Source organism: Monodon monoceros, unplaced genomic scaffold, assembly GCF_005190385.1.
Source record: "Monodon monoceros isolate NGI ecotype Baffin Bay Population unplaced genomic scaffold, NGI_Narwhal_1 Super_Scaffold_5, whole genome shotgun sequence".
NCBI classification, from domain to species: domain Eukaryota; kingdom Metazoa; phylum Chordata; class Mammalia; order Artiodactyla; family Monodontidae; genus Monodon; species Monodon monoceros.
This window is the reverse complement of record NW_021703782.1, coordinates 57,288,051-57,308,511: the sequence shown is the minus strand read 5'-3', so window position 1 is coordinate 57,308,511 and position 20,461 is coordinate 57,288,051. Positions and strand designations below refer to the sequence as shown.

The window sequence follows — 20,461 nt, the reverse complement described above, 5'->3', positions numbered from 1 at the left end:
TGACCTGCAGTCCTCCTGGCTTCTGGAGCCATGTTTTCATTTGTACTGAACTCAGATAGCTAGGGACTTTCACTTCGAATAGAATGGAGTAGCTTGTGGCAGTCCAATGTTGCCATTAAGAATCACCAAAAAGAGGGCTTCCCTGGTGGCGCAGTGGTTGAGAGTCCGCCTGCTGATGCTGGGGACACGGATTTGTGCCCCGGTCTGGGAAGATCCCACATGCAGTGGAGTGGCTGGGCGTGAGCCATGGCCCCTGAGCCTGCGCATCTGAAGCCTGTGCTCTGCAACGGGAGAGGCCACAACAGTGAGAGGTCCGCGTACTACAAAAAAAAAAAGAATAACCAAAAAGGGTTGATAAAACATCACAAACAAACAAATGAACAAACAAAAAAACAAGCAAACAAAAACCCATTTAAAGGTAAGAGAACGATAAGAAGCATTGAGGATGAGGACTCAAGATTCCAAGGACAGGGAAGCTGAAGCTACAGCTGCTTTTTTCCCAGGGGCATTGGTCAATTCCATGTTTGCACCAGGAGGCAGGCAATCTGGATTCTGTCTGGGCAGAAGGCCACTGCTAGGAAACAGAGAAATCAGCAAAGTCTTTGGTTGTCTTGTGGGCTGAAGAGACAAAATTGGAGCCTTGAAGGGCCAATAACTTAGTGGAAAAAAAAGGCTGGGGAGAACTGAGCCTGACATACAAAGAGTTTTCTCCTCAAAAAATTTGCCAAATTATGCAGTTGCATGAGGCAGAGGTTTAAAGTAATTAGAAAGCCCTTAAAACAGAGCTGAAGTTTTGGCAGTTTTTGTTGTATTTTGCAATCTTACTCTTCTGAGGAGAGAAAAGTTATAGTGCATGACTGCTAGGGGAAATTTTCATAATTTAAAAATTTGATTAATCCAAAAGAAGCAAAGAAAGAAAGAAAATGTGGCATAAACCAGGAGGACAAAATATAGAAAAATAAAGCAAAATTGTAGACATAAATGCAAATATATCAGTAAATACAGTAAATGTAAGTAGACTAAATAGTCCAGTACAAAGACAAATGATAGTCAAACTGGTTAAAAACAAAAACCAACTACATACTGCTTATAAGAGATACTTCTTAAATAAAGAGGAACATTTTATAATAAAACAGAGTTCAGAGTACATCATAAAGTCACACTGTTTATACTTTGTAATCTTAGTATTTGCAAGAATTACCAGGGTAGAGCATAATGACAGGTCCCTTGGTTGTTACCTGTCATCTCTCCCTCCCATTTACTGCACACAGCTCAACTCCAAATCAGCACGGATCGTCTAGCTTCTTGCCTACTTGCCTTCTTCCTTCACTGCTTTATTTCAAGAGGAGATACAGCCCTCTTCTTTCATTCCTCACAAACACAACACTTAGCTTGTAACAGATAATTGCTCAGGCTTAGGGATAATGAAAGTGTTGCATGTGACATGACTCTCATGTGAATTGGAAGTATAAAAACAGAACATAAAATCCATAATTGCTGGATTAATTTAAGATGGAAATGGGGAGAAGACAGAAAGCAGTGAATCTTAGTTGACAGGATTGTAACTATTGGCTTTTTACATGCTATTAAAACCTGCTAAAATCTCATCCATTCAGCTCTCCCTTCTACAGCAATTTGGTTCTCTGCCAAACTTTTGGTAATAAATAGAGCCTGCAAGCTCTCTGAACAGAGAACTGCAGCCTTTCAGGGAAGAAGTCAAAACAAGATCACAAGGTAAGAATGAAATCAATATTCTGGTAGATTTTTAGTCACGTCTTGCAAAGTGAGACCTTGAGAACCATGGAGAAATGGTTTTATTTCTATAAAATAAAGGATTAGGTCGATTTATTATTATTGCCAATAGAAGTAAAAGTTGATGATAATAGTTGCTACTAACTTCGAATTCCATTTTGCTTTCCTTTGAGTGATTTATAAAATTATTAATAGATTGCTAAAATAAATTGTTTTTATAGTACTGTTCCCCTTCCTCACCACAAAACTTCGTAAAGAAAGTTGATAATTCTATTTCCTACTCCTGAAATGCTTATCCAAGACAAACATACTCACAATTGTTTACAAGCGGTTTTCAAGAAAGAAGGACAAATATAAGAACTGAAAAGTGCCATTCCCTCAAAAAAATCTGCTCAAAAATAATTTGTGAAAAAATAAGGAATTAACATTCTAAATAAGTAAATTTAAAAGCTCATTAGTGTTGTTACTATTCTTCATTTAGAGTGAAAATAGTTTTTGTTCTCTTTAATTCTTGCTGTCTTGCACTTTCCTTTGCCTTATCTTTCCCTGCATGAATACTTGCCTCCAGACTATTTTAATTTAAAAAATGACACAAGGTCCTAAGTATTGTGGCTGCACAAGAGTTGATTCTAGAAGGTCTTCGGAGACTTGAGAGTGGAGTATCTAGGACTAGGTGTGGCTGGATATTCTTGATGCTCACTCACTCCTCAGCATTGTGCTTCCTCAGCTTGAATCATCCCTTTATGTCACTGTATGCATCCCTGTATGTCATCCTATGCTGTTCCCTACATCCCTACCTACTGCTTCTCACATTTGTCTTTTGAATACTTAGTGCACTTCTTCTAATTTCGACCCTGAAAAGGCACAGCTCTGTGTTCAGAAAACTTCAGAATCCTCTGTTTCTTAAAGTTTAGGGTGGGTGCTTGAGGTGAATCACACAGCTGGGTAGTGTCCTTAAATTGTAAAGAATTCTCACGGGCATCACTGTCTGCAACTCAAATTTCATATTTTCTTCTCCATGCTTCTCTGAAAGGATCCTGGATTTCCTACAAATATTTGACTGGTGGCTGCATAATTCATTTTCTCAGCAATGTGTTGACTTAGATGTTTTTCACTTTCCCACCACTGTTTAACTTACAATGTCTAAAGCAAGAATGTACCTCTTTTCCTTTCCCATTTATGGAGAGAGAAGAATCCTGAGGGGAACTTTCACTTAGGGGTTGAAATAGGTCTAAAAAGTAAGGGAAGCGATTGAGAAATGGGAGCTGCCTCTTCTGGCCAAAGTCTGTAGAGGATTAAAGAAACAGCTTTCAACCAACTTCAGGGAATGTATCTGAGTTTCAGCTGTAAAAAGTTCTGCTCCATGGAGGAATTAAATCATTACAGGGAAATACTGTGGGAGGTGAGGAGGGGGGTTGGGGTGCAGCATTGAGGGAAGAAAAAAATAAACACCAAGAATTGTTTATGCGAGTAAATCTGACAGCATGTCTGTTTTGGAGATATGAGTGCAAAGTTAAATCATTACATGGAAGTACTGCAGAGGGGGCAGCACTGGGGGAAGAAAAATATATACATCAGGGAATATTTATGCCAGTAAATCTGATAGCATGAGATCTTTTTTGGAGATGTGAGTGTAACTGCGCCAAAATCAATGTATCTTTCATTCAACAAGTTGAAATTTTGCGAAACATGGTGGGAATGAAGTGGTAGAATTCTCTTATATCTCAACTTGCAGCAGGAACATTTAGAAACATTAAGACCAAAAATAATCTCCTTGAACAGCAGAAAGAGATCTTAATTCCATTAAAAAAAAATGATGCTTGGTTCAAGGACTTTAGGAAATCCTGGTAGAACCTCTAATCTCTTTTCAATTTCCCTGTGGTTTCTCTGGTGCTATATCTGTACGCAAAAGGAACCTTTAAGGGTACACAGCCTTAGAGGACAGGCAAAGTTCATTTTTGGAGGTGTTAAAGGGGGGAATAAAGAGTTTGGGGCACTTCTTCCCTGTAGCAGACTCCTGGCACACGTTCACATGCTGTCCTTGTTATTGTTGGTAAATCATGCTATATCTGTGAAGGTTTTTGATTTTTTTGTTTTGTTTTGATTTTTGCTTTAAGTGAAGAGTGCAGTATAGCATAATAGTAAAAAACACAGATTTTTAGAGTAAGATAGGCCTCAACTCCATTATCTGTCATTGATTAGCTGTATGATTTTGGATCTTAACTTTCCTGAGCCTGAATTTTTTTTCTCTTGTGTAAAATGTAAAACAAAATCAAAACAATAATAAAACACTCTACCCTAGAGAGGTGATGAGATGCTTATGAAGGTAAAGCAAGTCAGAAGCAGTCATGAAAGGTAACTGTTAATGATCACTGAAATTTTACTAAATGTGAGACATTCATTCCACATTCTCCCATTTAATCTTCACAGTACCTCTGTGAAATAAATATTATCTTCTCCATTTATAAAATTAAGCAGGTGAGATTTAGAAAGATCGCACTAACCCAACATGACACAACTAGCAAATTTCAGACCAGCAATTAAAACCCAGAGTTAAGTTCCATGAATGAGAAAGACCAACAGGGAAAATGGATTCCAAATGACTTAATTTAGTGTCTCTAATCCTCTTTGTGAAGCCATTTTCTATTCAAATTTTCCATCATTTCCAAATAAAAATTTTAGTGAGATAACATTAAAACCTTTCACCTGTTTTCTTTAGGGCTACATTCATTACCATCTGAGGGAAAGGGTTCTTGTCAGCCACTGTTCTCTTATGTGACTTTCTTTTGTCATTCCCACTGGTAATGCCAGAACAAACAGTATCCGTCCATAAACTTGGCTTTACTTTTAACCAGCATACCAGTCTACATCTAGTTCCCCTTCACTTTGAACAGCTCATAAATTGGATGATCATCACAATTTTCCCCAGCAGTGTTAATGAATCTGAGACCTTTTGCAATTGTAAGAATGTTTTGCTCATTACTTCTCTTGGATTTCCTAGCAAAGATTAGATATTTTCTTAAAGAGTTGGACAGAACTTCATAGTTTTGCATGTCTGCTGTGTTCAAATCTCAACCACTCTAACTTCTTAGCCCTAACTTCTTAGCCTGCTGGCTCTATCAGTTGCAGTTGTTTAAGAAATGCTATTTAAGTAGTTTATATTTTCTTTAAAAAGAGAAAATGATATGACTTTTCCCCATGTTCTTTCATTTGGGGGCTTGTTAAACCCAAACATGAACTTTCCTCTAACCTGAATTTATTAGTTCCAAAATTTTTCCTTCCTAAGGTTTTATTTTTCAATTATCTTTTATACATATATTATATATATTAATTGTCCACACTCTTTAGCAATCCTGTTTAAACAATACTTTATCAGTAGTCAGCATGATTGCTTCATGCAGGTAAATCAATAGTAGTAAATTGTTTCCTTGAGTAAATATTTCTTATTTTCTAGTCATTTTTAAGAGTTTGAGCCACAGACCTAGGTGCCAACATTCACTCTAGTGTAATTCTGTGGCTATCTTTAGCTTCCTTTTTTTTCTTCATTATGACTTGTATAAGATCCATATTACCTCAATGTATATGTAGCATTACTTTATCAAAGAGCATGCATATTTTTTTCTTCACTGACTTTCTCACATGCCATATGGTTTGTGAAATCATAATCATAATTGTCACTATGTGGTGCCAATTACATTTATTAGAATAAATCGGATGTTATTGACTCAAAGGAGTATAAGCTGTTTTACTAAAAAAGTTTGGAGGGTCCCATGCCTAGGATGTGACATATAATGCTTACATGTGGCTGTCCAATTATTATTACCATTCATTATGTCAAGTGGAAGGATTTCTCCTCAGTACTGTGAGGTCCATGAGATTAGACACAGCATTTAGAAGCATTAAAGTCATTCGCACTGTGATGTGCCAGTTGGAAAAAAATGTTGTTTATAAATCTTTGTATTTTTTTAATTCATAAAAGTATAAAAAATTAGATAGAAGTCCAGTTTATAGCAGCGTCCAATTTTTTTTTCTGGTTATTTGTGGGAAATGCTCCTAAAAGAGCATCTGGCTTTAGACTTATTGGCTCTCCCTACTATCTAGATAGAATCATGCAGGGACTAGTAACCTCGAGGGTTGTAGTTCACTGCTAGGTCCAGATAACTTCTGTACTTATTACATGAAACAGCTCTTCTTGGCAAAGAAAGGGACACCAGTTATATTCTTTTGCTCTGCATCATTAGGCATAGAAAGAGGTCATATCTGTCCAGGGGAGGAAAATAATTAGGTCTTATCTTGGAGAAGAGAAGTGTCTAGCATAGTCTTCATTTCAGTAGTTTTCACTTTAAACCCAGCTACCAGGTAACCAAGACTGAGCTTACTTGGATTCCCATGTAAGGATGATGAAGTCAGCAATCTGGGAAACTGCTACAGCCCATGAAGTAGGCAGGGTGGGAGACAAAGGCTTGTCACGCCATGGTGGACAAGTTTCCAGACCTCTGAGTTGTATTTCTGATCATTGCACAAGATAGCTCTGTTGAAACTTTTATGGGAATTAAATATCCAGGGTATGGATTGTGTCTTAGCTTATTCAGGTCAATGTCCAGGAACTCCCACATCTGTGAGTAGAAAGCTTCTATACTCTTGAATTTTAAATGTCTTCTAACAATCAAATTTAATATCTAATACACAATGCAGTATATCACTGGGTGGCCATTTGGTTGTGAAAGAAAATCTCATGGTCTGTCCAGGGATGACGTTCAAAACATTTAACAGCTGGCATGGCATGGCAGAGATAAGTGAGAAAGGAACTAGCCACGTGGAGCATACCAGCTGAATACCAACTTTGGAAGGGACTCTCATTGTGGCTTTGGCCTCTATCAACTAATTTGGGATAATGTGGTAGTGAAGGAGCTGTGGAATAGCTTAAGTTTTGCGGTACGCAGGCCTCTCACTGTTGTGGCCTCTCCCGTCGCGGAGCACAGGCTCCAGACACGCAGGCTCAGTGGCCATGGCTCACGGACCCAGCCGCTCCGCGGCATGTGGGATCTTCCCAGACCGGGGCATGAACCCGTGTCCCCTGCATCGGCAGGCGGACTCTCAACCACTGCGCCACCAGGAAAGCCCAGTGCTTTTCTCTTTTGAGCATCATTACGGACTCATGATTTTTGGTGATGTGTAATTAACTAGTTTTCAGACTTGTTTTGATTAGCTATAATTTTTTGTTGTCTTCAGTCACTTGGTCACAATTTAGCACACAGAAGCCCCTTCACGGTGGCTCTTTCTTTTTAAACTACCTCAGAACTTTAAAATATGCATCTCTGTTCTCAGGCAACAAGTTATTCAGGCTCACCCTGCATTTCTTCTATCTGAAACATTAAATCAGCCATTCTCCAAAGAGCCCTAGTTTCTTCAGTGGAGAACATTATTAGGCTACCAAAATCTGGGCCCTGGGATATACATTGGATTATATCATCTTAATACTGAAATTAAAGCAGTTCAGTCAAAATCATGAGTTCATATTTGTATTATCACTGGAGTTCTATGATATATGTCAAAATACTTCTTACAATTATTTTTAATATTTTATTTTGTTATGAGTATATAAACATTTGTTTGATTTACACTTTGGTCCAATTGTTTAAGTTCTTTTTGACTTTGAAAATGTTGATGTGTTATTAATTGACAGTTTTTTAAATTTGGTTGCTGCATTAGTTACTGGAGGATATGGAAACCTGCTTAACAGTTCACTTTATAAATAGGATGTTAACTGAAGTTTGATCTTCAATGTCTTTACAAGTCATTTCATTTGGCTACTATGTGTCCACCCACAATGACTTAATGCATGATTATATGTATATGATTATCATAATCAATTTTATACACAAATTAATATATATATAAATTTTTGGTGAACAAATCCTACTGGTGTTTTACAAGAATAAAATAGCAATAAAAGTACTATATTGGCAATCTGTAAAATAGTAAAACTAGTAATAATAGTACCATTATTGGCAATCTGAATTTTTTTTTAAAAGAACAACTCAAATAATTACTTATAAATTTCAAAATCTTTTCATGATATAAAATTTTTCAGTTTATCCATTCTGTTTCTGTCATATCATGCTTTTCTCTCATATAAAATATTTTTATTGATTTTAAAATATCAATTTATGTATTCATGTTATTATACTAAAATTTTGCTTAAAATATATCATTATTTAAATATTAAAATGTTTAAACTAGCTGCTATGGAACACAGTATGAAGGTTCCTCAAAAAATTAAAAATAGAACCACCATATGATCTAGCAATCCCACTTTTGTGTATGTATCCAAAAGAATCGAAAGCAGGATATTGAAGAGTTATTTACACACCTATGTTCATTGTAGTATTATTCAGAATAGCCAAGAGGTGGAATCAACCCAAATGTCCACTAATGAATGGATAAAGAAAATATAGTATATACATACAATGGAATATTATTCAGCCTTAAAAAAAAGGAGGAAATCCTGTCACATGCTACAACAGGGATGAACCTTGAGGACATTATGCTAAGTGAAATAAGCCAGACACAAATACTGTATACTATATGATCCCACTTATAGGAGGTATTAAAGTAGTCAAACACAAGAAACAGAGAGTGGAATGGTGTTGCCATGGGCTTTGGGAAGGGGGAAATGGTAAGTTGTTGTATGATGGATATAGTTTTAGTTTTGCAAGATGAAAAAGCTCTAGAGATCTGTTGCACAACAATGTGAATGTAGTTAACACTACTGAAGTGTACACTTAAAAATGGTTAAGATGGTAAGTTTTATATTATCTATTTTTTTACCACAATTAAAAATGTTTATAAAGAAGGGCTTTGAGCAGGGGGTGGGGGAGAATGTTTAAACAACCCAACTGTATTTAGAGATATTAATAAGTCAATGTCCAGAATACATTAGTTGTTAGCCATTTTTTTTAGGATTTAGAAAAAGCCAATGTAGATTACATTTAGACAAAAAATATGTAAAGATAATTTGTATCACTTGATATGCTTTAGCTGCAATAAAAGAATAACAAATTGAATATGGCTCAAATTATAAGGACACTTACTGCTCACTTAACAAGAAGTTCTGAAGTTGGCAGCCCCAGAGTTGGTGCAAAGAATCAAGGACATAACCAAAAGACCCAGGCTCTTCTTACCCTTCTGCTCTGCCATTCTCAGACTGTCCATGATCTCTCCCTTCATGGGAGAAGATGGCTGGCCCAGCTTTGAGCACCACATCCTCACAGAGGGCAAGTGAGTGGAAGTCAAACAGCACTTACTTCTAAGGAGAGAAAGTTTCCCAGAAGTCCCAGGTACACCTCCCCTTTGTCTCAATGGTAAGATCTGTGTTACACGCCTATACCTAGACCTGTTATTGTCAGATGGAGACAGTATTGCCATGAATGGCTTAGGTTTCTGCATATCTAAATTTCTTTTTTGGAGAAAGAAAAGAGATTTGTCAGTTAAAAAACAACATTCATGCTAGGTAAACTCTCAGCATCCCCTCATTCCTGCAGAACTCCAACGATTTTTAGTTTTTCAGGACTTCTTGCCCGTCGCTGAGAAGGGCACCAAAATTCTTTTCAAAGTCATCCTGAGGATTCTGCCTTAGTCTGAAAAACACCTTAAAAATTGTCTTTAGGGGGGCTTCCGGGAAGATGGTGGTAGAGTAAGACGCGGAGATCACCTTCCTCCCCACAGATACACCAGAAATACATCTACACGTGGAACAACTCCTACAGAACACCTACTGAACGCTGGCAGAAGACCTCAGACCTCCCAAAAGGCAAGAAACCCCCCACGTACCTGGGTAGGGCAAAAGAAAAAAGAATAAACAGAGACAAAAGAATAGCGACGGGACCTGCACCAGTGGGAGGGAGCTGTGAAGGAGGAAAAGTTTCCACACACTAGGAAGCCCCTTCGCGGGCAGAGACTGCAGGTGGCGCAGGGGGAAAGCTTTGGAGCTGCGGAGGAGAACACAGCGACAGGGGTGCGGAGAGCAAAGCGGGGAGATTCCCGCACAGAGGATCAGGGCCGACCGGCACTCAACAGCCCGAGAGGCTTGTCTGCTCCCCCGCCGGGGTGGGCGGGGCTGGGAGTTGAGGCTTGGGCTTCAGAGGTCGGATCCCAGGGAGAGGACTGGGGTTGGCAGCGTGAACACAGCCTGCAGGGGGTTAGTGCGCCACGGCTGGCCGGGAGGGAGTCCGGGGAAAAGTCTGGACCTGCCGAAGAGGCAAGAGACTTTTTCTTCCCTCTTTGTTTCCTGGTGCGCGAGGAGAGGGGATTAAGAGCGCTGCTTAAAGGAGCTCCAGAGACGGGCGCGAGCCGCGGCTAAAAGCGCAGACCCCAGAGACGGGCATGAGACGGTAAGGCTGCTGCTGCCGCCACCAAGAAGCCTGTGTGTGAGCACAGGTTACTATCCACACCCTGCTTCCGGGGAGCCTGTGCAACCCGCCACTGCCAGGGTCCCGGGATCCAGGGACAACTCCCCCAGGAGAACACACGGCGCGCCTCACGCTGGTGCAACGTCACGCCGGCCTCTGCCGCCGCAGGCTCGCCCCGCACTACGTGCCCCTCCCTCCCCCCGGCCTGAGTGAGCCAGAGCCCCCGAATCAGCTGCTCCTTTAACCCCGTCCTGTCTGAGCGAAGAACAGACGCCCTCCGGCGACCTACACGCAGAGGCAGGGCCAAATCCAAAGCTGAGCCCCTGGGAGCTGTGAGAACAAAGAAGAGAAAGGGAAATCTCTCCCAGCAGCCTCAGAAGCAGCGGATTAAAGCTCCACAATCAACCTGAGGTACCCTGCATCTGTGGAATGCATGAATAGACAACAAATCATCCCAAATTGAGGAGGTGGACTTTGAGAGCAAGATGTATGATTTTTTCTTCTATTTGTGAGTGTGTATGTGTATGCGTCTGTGTGAGATTATATCTGTATAGCTTTGCTTCCACCATTTGTCCTAGGGTTCTATCCGTCTTTTTATTTTTCTTAATAATTATTTTTTATTTTAATAACTTTATTATATTTTATCTTACTTTATTTTACTTTATATTCTTTCTTTCTTTCTTTTTTCCTTCCTTCCCTCCTTCCTTCCATCATTACTCCCTCCCTCTCTCCTGTCTTTCTTTCTTTCTACTTCTACTAATTCTTTCTTTCTACTTTTTCTCGCTTTTATTCTGAGCCATGTGGATGAAAGGCTCTTGGTGTTCCAGCCAGGAGTCAGTGTTGTGCCTCTGAGGTGGGAAAGCCAACTTCAGAACACTGGTCCACAACAAGGACCTGGAAGAACTAAAGATGAAACAAACAACGATGAAAAACACAATAAATGAAATTAAAAATACTCTAGATGGGATCAGAGTAGCAGAATAACTGAGGCAGAAGAACGATTAAGTGACCTGGAAGATAAAATAGTGGAAATAACTACTGCAGAGCAGAATGAAGAAAAAAGAGTGAAAAGAACTGAGGACAGTCTCAGAGACCTCTGGGACGACGTTAAATGCACCAACATTCGAATTATAGGGGTTCCAGAAGAAGAAGATAAAAAGAAAGGGACTGAGAAAATATTTGAAGAGATTATAGTTGAAAACTTCCCTAATATGGGAAAGGAAATAGTTAATCAAGTCCAGGAAGCACAGAGAGTCCCATACAGGATAAATCCAAGGAGAAATACGCCAAGACACATATTAATCAAACTGTCAAAAATTAAATACAAAGAAAACATATTAAAAGCAGCAAGGGAAAAAAAACAAATAACACAAAAGGGAATCCCCATAAGGTTAACAGCTGATCTTTCAGCAGAAACTCTGCAAGCCAGAAGGGACTGGCAGGACATATTTAAAGTGATGAAGGAGAAAAACCTACAACCAAGATTACTCTACTGAGCAAGGATCTCATTCAGATTTGATGGAGAAATTAAAACCTTTACAGGCAAGCAAAAGCTGAGAGAGTTCAGCACCACCAAACCAGCTTTACAACAACTGCTAAAGGACCTTCTCTAGGCAAGAAACACAAGAGAAGGAAAAGACCTACAATACCGAACCCAAAACAATTAAGAAAATGGGAATAGGAACATACATATCGATAATTACCTTAAAGGTAAATAGACTAAATGCTCACACCAAAAGACACAGATTGGCTGAATGGATACAAAAACAAGACCCATATATTTGCTGTCTACAAGAGACCCACTTCAGACCTAGAGACACATACAGACTGAAAGTAAGGGGACGGAAAAAGATATTTCATGCAAATGGAAACCAAAAGAAAGCTGGAGTGGCAATTTTCAGATCAGACAAAATAGACTTTAAAATAAAGACTATTAGAAGAGACAAAGAAGGACACTACATAATGATCAAGGGATCGATCCAAGAAGAAGATATAACAATTGTAAATATTTATGCACCCAACATAGGAGCACCTCAATACATAAGGCAAATACTAACAGCCATAAAAGGGGAATTCGACAGTAACACACTCATAGTAGGGGACTTTAACACCCCACTTTCACCAATGGACAGATCATCCAAAATGAAAATAAATAAGGAAACACAAGCTTTAAATGTTACATTAAACAAGATGGACTTAATTGATATTTATAGGACATTCCATCCAAAAACAACAGAATACACATTTTTCTCAAGTGCTCATGGAACATTCTCCAGGATAGATCATATCTTGGGTCACAAGTCAAGCCTTGGTCAATTAAAGAAAATTGAAATTATTTCAAGTATCTTTTCCGACCACAGTGCTATGAGACTAGATATCAATTACAGGAACAGATCTGTAAAAAATACAAACACATGGAGGCTAAACAATACACTACTTAATTACGAAGTGATCACTGAATAAATCAAAGAGGAAATTAAAAAATACTTAGAAACAAATGACAATGGAGACACGACGACCCAAAAGCTATGGGATGCAGCAAAAGCAGTTCTAAGTGGGAAGTTTATAGCAATACAATCCTACCTTAAGAAACAGGAAACATCTCGAATAAACAACCTAACCCTGCACCTAAAGCAATTAGAGAAAGAAGAACAAAAAAACCCCAAAGTTAGCAGAAGGAAAGAAATCATAAAAATCAGATCAGAAATAAATGAAAAAGAAACGAAGGAAATGATAGCAAAGATCAATAAAATTAAAAGCTCGTTCTTTGAGAAGATAAACAAAATTGATAAACCATTAGCCAGACTCATCAAGAACAAAAGGGAGAAGACTCAAATCAATAGAATTAGAAATGAAAAAGGAGAAGTAACAACTGATACTGCAGAAATACAAAAAATCATGAGAGATTACTAGAAGCAACTCTATGCCGATAAAATTGACAACCTGGAAGAAATGGACAAATTCTTAGAAATGCACAACCTGCCAAGACTGAATCAGGAAGAAATAGAAAATATGAACAGACCAATCACAAGCACTGAAATTAAAACTGTGATTAAAAATATTCCAACAAACAAAAGTCCAGGACCAGATGGCTTCACAGGCGAATTCTATCAAACACTTAGAGAAGAGCTAACACCTATCCTTCTCAAGCTCTTCCAAAATATAGCAGAGGGAGGAACACTCCCAAACTTATTCTACGAGGCCACCATCACCTTGATACCAAAACCAGACAAGGATGTCACAAGACAGAAATCTACAGGCCAATATCACTGATGAACATAGATGCAAAAATCCTCAACAAAATACTGCAAACAGAATCCAACAGCACATTAAAAGGATCATACATCATGATCAAGTGGGGTTTATCCCAGGAATGCAAGGATTCTTCAATATAAGGAAAACAATTAATGTGATAAACCATATTAACAAATTGAAGGAGAAAAACCATATCATCATCTCAATAGATGCAGAGAAAGCTTTCAACAAAATTCAACACCCATTTATGATAAAAACCCTGCAGAAAGTAGGCATAGAGGGAACTTTCCTCAACATAATAAAGGCCATATATGACAAACCCACAGCCAACATCGTCCTCAATGGTGAAAAACTGAAAGCATTTCCACTAAGATCAGTAACAAGATAAGGTTGCCCACTCTCACCACTCTTATTCAACATAGTTTTGGAAGTTTTAGCCACAGCAATCAGATAAGAAAAGGAAATAAAAGGAATCCAAATTGGAAAGGAAGAAGTAAAGCTGTCACTGTTTGCAGATGACATGATACTATACATAGAGAATCCTAAAGATGCTACCAGAAAACTGCTAGAGCTAATCAATGAATTTGGTAAAGTAGCAGGATAGAAAATTAATGCACAGAAATCTCTGGCATTCCTATACACTAATGATGAAAAATCTGAAAGTGAAATTAAGAAAACACTCCCATTTACCATTGCAACAAAAAGAATAAAATATCTAGGAATAAACCTACCTACGGAGACAAAAGACCTGTATGCAGAAAATTGTAAGACACTGATGAAAGAAATTAAAGATGATACAAATAGATGGAGAGCTATACCATGTTCTTGTATTGGAAGAATCAACATTGTGAAAATGACTCTACTACCCAAAGCAATCTACAGATTCAATGCAATCCCTCTCAAACTACCACTGGTATTTTTCACAGAACTAGAACAAAAAATTTCACAATTTGTATGGAAACACAAAAGACCCCAAATAGCCAAAGCAATCTTGAGAACGAAAAGCGGAGCTGGAGGAATCAGGCTCCCTGACTTCAGACTATACGACAAAGTTACAGTAATCAAGACAGTATGGTACTGGCACAAAAACAGAAAGATAGATCAATGGAACAGGGTAGAACCCACGCACATATGGTCACCTTATCTTTGATAAAGGAGGCAGAATGTACATTGGAGAAAGGACAGCCTCTTCAATAAATGGTGCTGGGAAAACTGGACAGGTACATCTAAAAGTATGAGATTAGATCACTCCCTAACACCATACACAAAAATAAGCTCGAAATGGATTAAAGGCCTAAATGTAAGGCCAGACACTCTAAAACTCTTAGAGGAAAACATAGGCAGAACACCCTATGACATAAATCACAGCAAGATCCTTTCTGACCCACCTCCCAAAGAAATGGAAATAAAGACAAAAATAAACAAATGGGACCTAATGAAACTTCAAAGCTTTTGCACAGCAATGGAAACCATAAACAAGACCAAAAGACAACCCTCAGAATGGGAGAAAATATTTTCAAATGAAGCAACTGACAAAGGATTAATCTCCAAAATTTACAAGCAGCTCATGCAGCTCAATAACAAAAAAAACAAACAACCCAATCCAAAAATGGGCAGAAGACCTAAATAGACATTTCTCTAAAGAAGATATACAGACTGCCAACAAACACATGAAAGAATGCTTAGCTTCATTAATCATTAGAGAAATGCAAATCAAAACTACAATGAGATATCACCTCACACCAGTCAGAACGGCCATCATCCAAAAATCTAGAAACAATAAATGCTGGAGAGGGTGTGGAGAAAAGGGAACCCTCTTGCACTGTTGGTGGGAATGTAAATTGATACAGCCACTGTGGAGAACAGTATGGAGGTTTCTTAAAAAATTACAAATAGAACTACCATATGACCCAGCAATGCCACTACTGGGCATATACCCTGAGAAAACCATAATTCAAAAAGAGTTATGTACCAAAATGTTCATTGCAGCTCTATGTACAATAGCCCAGAGATGGAAACAACCTAAGTGTCCATCATTGGATGAATGGATAAAGAAGATGTGGCACATATATACAATGGAATATTACTCAGCCATAAAAAGAAACGAAATTGAGCTATTTGTAATGAGGTGGATGGACCTAGAGTCTGTCATACAGAGTGAAGTAAGTCAGAAAGAGAAAGACAAATACCGTATGCTAACACATATATATGGAATTTAATAAAAAAAAATGTCATGAAGAGCCTAGGGGTAAGACAGGAATAAAGACACAGAGCTACTAGAGAATGGACTTGAGGATATGGGGAGGGGGAAGGGTAAGCTGTGACAAAGCGAGAGAGAGGCATGGACATATATACACTACCAAACATAAGGTAGATAGCTAGTGGGAAGCAGCCGCATAGCACAGGGAGATCAACTCGGTGCTTTGTGACCACCTGGAGGGGTGGGATAGGGAGGGTGGGAGGGAGGGAGACGCATGAGGGAAGAGATATGGGAACATATGTATATGTATAACTGATTCACTTTGTTATAAAGCAGAAACTAACACACCAGTGTAAAGCAATTATACTCCAATAAAGATGAAAAAAAAATTTTTTTTCTTTAATCTGATTTTCAGGTCTTTCAGGACAGAAAACTAAGTCTTTAATCAGACATATCAGAAGCACTTCTTCCATACTAAGGGAAAAGAGGAATGTGTCCATTTCCCATTTGACCATTTTCTAGTCAGCTCAATTCATTCTTAAATACAGACGGTGATGTTCCTTTAATTTTTTTTTTTTAGCCATGAAATAGATTGCTTACTTAATTCTGTCAATGAGTCTCTTTGATCACCACACTTGAAAAAGTAGAATACATATATTTTAGAGACTGACAGTCTCTATTTCCTTTAACTTAAAAAATTCATTAACATATACACACAGAAAATTGCACAAATCATGCGAACAAACCTATGCAACCATAAAAAGAAACAGAAGAGTAAAGAACTCCAGAATCCTCCTCCTGCCCTCTTGTTGTCACTTCTCTCTACCTCAAGAAAAGCCATTATTAGGTTTTCTAATATCATATATTCAATATGCCTTTGGGGGTTTTGACCTATTTATAAATAAATTCATACATCCTATATCTCTTTGTGTCTAGCCTCATTCATTCAAGATTATGTTTGTGAGATACCTCTGTGTTGTTGCACATCGAAGTAGCTTGTTTACTCTCATTACTGGTTAGAATTCCTCTAAATGAATGTGCCACAATTTATCCATTATAATGTAGTCGGACATTTGCATTGTTTGCTGCTTGGAGTTATGTGACTAGGACTGCTAGGAATATTCCCCTACATATATTTTGGCAAATATTTTTATGCCTTTCTGTTGGATATATACCTTCAAGTAGACTTGTTGGGCCAAATGTATGTATATGTTCAGCTTTAGTGGATACTACCACATTATTTTCCAAAGTGGTTGTAGCAATTTACACTCTCATCAGCCATGTATAAGAATTCCAGTTGTCCCAAATCCTTGCAAATACCTGGTATTTCCTGTCTTCCTCATTTTAGCCATTTTGATAGATAAGCATTGTGGTTCTCCTTCAACTTTAATGCATGTATTTTCTTTACTTTTCCTAGAAATATGTTGTTTCAGTCTGGGGCAACTAGACTTAAGTTAGCTGACAAACACACTTCAGAAAAAGATATCTTCCCTAGGATTGTAGTTTTGGAGTTGAGGTATGCCTCTGTTGTGTACCAACTGCAAAGCAACATTAATTAGAGAAGAAAACATTAAGACATCAAGACATTAAGAAAACAAACCATCATATTATATTTGGGTTTCAGAAAAAAAGTCAGGAACCACTTTTTAAAAATGTTACACTATAGTAGAAAAAAAGGATTGTTCTCTTAACCCCATGATCACAAATGGAGTTTTTATAGACTTTGAATACAACATACTTTAAGGAAACTTAGTCAAGTTATTACTGAATCATTATGATCTAATAATAATCCACCCTCAATGTTTTATTAAATAAAACATTGTCCAAGTGACATACAATTTAACAAAGTATCTACTTTATGTAATTTATCACAAGCATTTGATAAACCAGGTAATATAGAGGTTCTACACGTGACATCCAAGCACTAAAGGCTGACTGACTGACTGGTTTGGGTTTATTTTTAAGCACAAGGACAACTCTTATCTTCTGGTTGGGTGTCAGAAGCCTTAAGTTCAAACAAAGCAAAGGGTATTTTTAGAGCTTATATTTAGTCCTCATAATATAACTAGCAAGCACTAACTAGTAGTTGACTTCCATTCTTAAAGAGGAAACTTTTTTCTTAAATGTTTTTATTTTTAAAGTGGGTCTGGTACATTATCTTCTACCAATGCAAAGTTTTGCTGCTTTGGGCTGCCTTCTCTTGGCCCTAAATTTTATTTTATTTTATTTTTTTATTGTTTGGCTGTACAGCTGCTGTGGAAGTGCAGAGTCTTAACCACTGAACCGCCAGGGAAGTTCCTCTTGGTCCTAAATTTTAGACATTAAAGTCCTTATTTCCCCATTACCATAAACATCTGGCTCACCCTTTCGGAAGCTCCTCTTGTTATTCCTCAGTTTTTCAAATCTGCCTTCAAATGAAGCCTACTAGCCTCCAGGATCAATTCCAGAAATATCTAGTGGCATCCCTATGTACTGCGAATGGGTTAGGTATACTTTCACTGGCTTTAAACATATATATATATATAGTATCTGGAATAAACTCTTCTTATCAATGTTTTATGTGGTTAAGAAATGTACCATACCCAAATCAGTCTGCTTCTTTAGAAATTTAAGGATATATATTGCATTCTACTTTAAAAATGCACTTCAAACTCTAACGTTTTCCTGTCTAAAATATGACGTTTCTCTTAAAAAACAAACAGCAAGTCACCTGCTAGAATTTCGGATGCTGCCCAGATAACCATATCCTTGTTAGGATTTGGAACTGTACAAATATTAAACCACTCTAGACTTTGGAATCTGGGCACTATTTCCAGAGTCATAGCTGACATTAATGGGCAAGTTCTCATCTTTGGTTAAGCAATCTGTTTTGGTTGTATTGTTGCCAATTCCAGATGCTCTCACACTTTTTGGTATGTGTTTGTGGAGAACAGGCAAGATCCAGAAATAATTCTTCCAAACATACATACACATAGATGCAATTACTATCTTTTTTATGAATAAACAGGGATGATAGAGTTTGATATAGCTTCATTGCCTACCGTTGCAAGTTATTTTCCTTTGTGGATCTAGGTATAAACTTTTTAGAAAGCAAAACAAGGCAGGTCTAAAACAACGAACTGAAGCAAAACAGATTGTATTTTTATCTCCAGTTTTGAGTGCTGATTTTATGACCTAGTGACTCAGGTATATTCACATGCTGTGGCTTGGCACCTGCTTTTACCTCGTCTATTTCTCAGCAAAGCCTTTATCTTTGTTCCCCTTGTACTCCTTGTTCCCCTGCCACCTTCTATGGAATGCTGTGCCAGAAATATTTTCTGTGATTCAGTTTTAATCACATCTTCTAAAACCTTTCTCACTCTTCCCTCACTTTGTCTTACAAGCTAGAAGGAAACAAATCAAGGCTGCATGCCCTTATCCCCATCCAAAAAAGTGAGCAGTTTCATTGGTTCCTAGAGACAGGACATTGCACTGTGGAAGAAGGTATTCAAACATTTATTAAATTCCATACTTGAGACAAAAGGACAGCATCAAAAATTTCCCTGATAAAATGGAACAGTTCCCTGTATTTTCTTCACACTTTGTTTTTCTTTGCTGTTGTTGCTTAAAATTTTAATGAAACATTAGCAGGTTATAGAGGAAAGAGCAGTCATAGCTACTGCTCTGTGAGTTGGGGACCTAAGTTCTGGTCCTGATCCTCCACCATATACTCACTCACTAGCTGTGTGACCTTAAGTAAGACCTGCTTTGAGTGTCACTTCCCTCATCTGTAAAATAAGGAGTTTTAGGCCAGCCCTGCAGTTTTTAATGGTACTCAGTGGACGGCAAATGTGCTTTAGTGGTTCTAGCATCTATCTGATGTTAATTTCACAGGTTCTGGGGCTACTCTAAGACTAAACACTGATCCATAAACCCAATCAAAATTTCCTTTCTGCTCATCCAAATAGTTTCATTGTCTTCAGTGACTGACATTACAATCTTTTCTCTTTTTAAAAATGTTCTGCAGTTTCATTATTAATATATCAAGATGTAGATTTTTTTCTTTTTTTAAACCTACTTGGGATTCATTGGGATTTTTAGATCTGAGGATTGGGGTCTTTCAATAATTCTGGAAAGTTCTCAGCCTTTATATCTTCAAATATTGCTCATTTCCTATTCTATCTCCTTCTAAAATTCCAAATAGATACACATTAGACTGTCTCATTCTGTCCTTGAAGTCTCTTACCCCCATTTTTATATTTTTCATCTTTTTTAAAAAGTAATAATTATTTTTTTAAAGTCTTTATTGAATTTGTTACAATATTGCTTCTGTTTTATGTTTTGGTTTTTTGGCCGCGAGGCATGTGGGATCTTAGCTCCCTGAACAGGGATCTAACTTGCAACCCCTGCATTGGAAGGCGAAGTCTGGACCGCCAGGGAAGTCTCTATTTTTCATCTTTATGTGTTACTGGATTGTATTCCAAGGAATATCTTCAGATATATTTTCTAGTTCACTGACTCTCTTCATATGTGTCTAATCTGTTTAATCAATCCATGGAGCTTTAAGTTCAACAATATATTTTTCATTTCTAGATATTCTATTTGGATCTTTTTCAAATCCATTTGTTCTTTGTTCATGTTTTCAATCTTTTTAGAGCTCTACCTAAACATATTACAATCAGTTGTTTTAAAAAAAATCAGTTGTTTTATATGTCATTTCTGATTGTTCTAATACATGAAGCCTTTGCAGGTTGGTTTCTGCTGTCTGTTCCCTCCATGGGCTCTCACCATGATGCCTAGTATTCTTGTTTGCTTTATAAATCTTGACTGCAAATTACTTATTCATCCTGCAAATTTTTCTCTG

General features: G+C 37.8%; 1 protein-coding gene across 3 annotated transcripts in view; it reads left to right on the top strand.

The window, feature by feature from the left end:
* The first annotated feature begins 1,701 nt into the window (after positions 1 to 1,701).
* Positions 1,702 to 20,461, top strand: part of IL33 (interleukin 33) — a 46,036-nt gene continuing 27,276 nt past the window's right edge. For all 3 annotated transcript variants that reach the window (XM_029203493.1, XM_029203494.1, XM_029203491.1), the window contains exon 1: positions 1,702 to 1,734. The gene's annotated coding sequence lies outside the window, so the exon portion shown is untranslated. The remainder of the gene's footprint in view (positions 1,735 to 20,461) is intronic.